The sequence below is a fragment of the Lontra canadensis genome, unplaced genomic scaffold, assembly GCF_010015895.1.
Source record: "Lontra canadensis isolate GAN:19392208 unplaced genomic scaffold, GSC_riverotter_1.0 scaffold98, whole genome shotgun sequence".
NCBI lineage: Eukaryota > Metazoa > Chordata > Mammalia > Carnivora > Mustelidae > Lontra > Lontra canadensis.
This window is the reverse complement of record NW_022631092.1, coordinates 1022089-1023861: the sequence shown is the minus strand read 5'-3', so window position 1 is coordinate 1023861 and position 1773 is coordinate 1022089. Positions and strand designations below refer to the sequence as shown.

The 1773-nt window shown below is 45.8% G+C and overlaps 1 pseudogene; it reads left to right on the top strand.

Moving 5' to 3' along the window:
• The first annotated feature begins 351 nt into the window (after positions 1 to 351).
• LOC116855116 lies at positions 352 to 491 on the top strand (annotated as a pseudogene).
• The last annotated feature ends 1282 nt before the right edge of the window (positions 492 to 1773 follow it).

Genomic DNA, 1773 nt, shown 5'->3' with positions numbered 1-1773 from the left:
ATGACGAGACTGACCTCACAGTATCATTGTGAGAATGAATTGAATCAACAAAACCAAACAATGAGCGTTTGCCTGGCATATTGTAGATGTTAAATAAAACTTCCTTTTCCCTCTGGATTGTAGCTTCAAATATGTGAAAAGAGGAGTGGAACAGAGTGGGTCAGATACTACTCATGACTCTGTGCCCAGGAGGACTCATTTTTTGGGCTAAGGGGTAGGACCAAGAGGATTTTTCCTCTTCCTGCTTTGCTTTCTTACAAAATTTTCTTTAATGGACATTCTACTATTTACATTAGAAAGCATTGTTTTAAGCAAAAGTGTGTACGACTTATATTCATATTGAGTAACATTATTGCTTCTCGGCCTTTTGGCTAAGATCGAGTATAGCATATTGAGTAACGTTATTTTTCACTCAACGCTCTGGAAATTTTCTGGGCTTGCTCTTGAGCGTTTCCACCCACAGACTGCTAGCTAAGCTGGCTGTAAAATGATCACCTCTCTGAACATCCCCAGGTTCCTCAGATACCCCATGGAAGCCCTTCTCTCCCGCCTCTGTCCACTTTCAATTTCCTTTCGACTGTCTCCAGGGCAGCTCCTGAAATGAGAAGTTTTAATTGTTGTTCTCCTCCAGGGTTGGAAAGGGCACACAGGGCATGTTTAATCATTTTTCTTTCCTGCTGGAGTAGGTGCTGTGTGAGACATTTAAGTGGCGCTTCCTTCCCAGATCATGTTGCTACAGCCCGATGACATGTTTGAGGTGGGGAGAGCCATCACGCCCAGGATCCTGGGATATTCAGGGGTCACCCTCAAATCCCAGAGGATGACAAGTGCTGGACAGGATAGCAGGTCGACGTGATTCCAAAATGCAGCATAGCAGAAAGAACATGGGATATGGATATGGGTCCAGCCCCAGCTCTGCTGTGTCCCTGTTTTATGACTTCAAGCAAAGGCTTTGTTTTGTCTCTTTGGTCCTTGGGTTGGTCCTGGGGAATGTGAGAATACACATATTTTCCTCCTAAGGTTGCTGGGGGTTAAGTGAAGGCCATGGAAGGCCCCAGCCACATTATATGTGCATAATGCAAAGGCTCAACAGATGAAAATCCTCCCCTTTGCATCTGTGATTTCTCATCTGCCTGGAGAATATGCCCTTTCAGACAATGTTGACATTCATGTGACATTCCATTTCTGAGCAAGGACCAAGAATGTGTGCCCAGATGCTATGGAAATATCTGCTCTTGCCTCAGGGAAGTGAGAGTCTGATGGAGCCTGGGAAAATCTGATGAGTTAAGTCAAGTTCAGTATTGTTGGTTGGACAGAGTGAAAGCCTATGGAAGACTCCAGAAAGCAGCAAAAGCAACCTGAGCCTGAGACCAGGATTCAGATAGCATAACCTCAATCCCTGAATGCTGACACCTCCTTTCACAGATGAAGGAGCTGAGGCCCAGTGAAGTTCAAGTGCCCCATTCAAAGATGTGCAACTGCTGCCTGACGTCAGAAACTCAACAACCATTTCCCAGGGGAATCAGTGAACAAGGGACTGAAGAACATAACTGTCCACTAGGCTTCAGAAGGCATCTGGGTCCCCCACTCTGTCACAATCTATCCTTCCAAATTGCTCTATGCATCTTTCCAAGGAGCTGCCCTGGTTACTGAATGTCCTGGGTCAAGCGCGTTTACCAGACACCATACCACCTGGAAGCTCTTGGCATGGTTCAGAGCTCTGCAAAGCCTAATTTGGGTTCACCTGCCCAACCTCATCTCTGGTTACAGAAT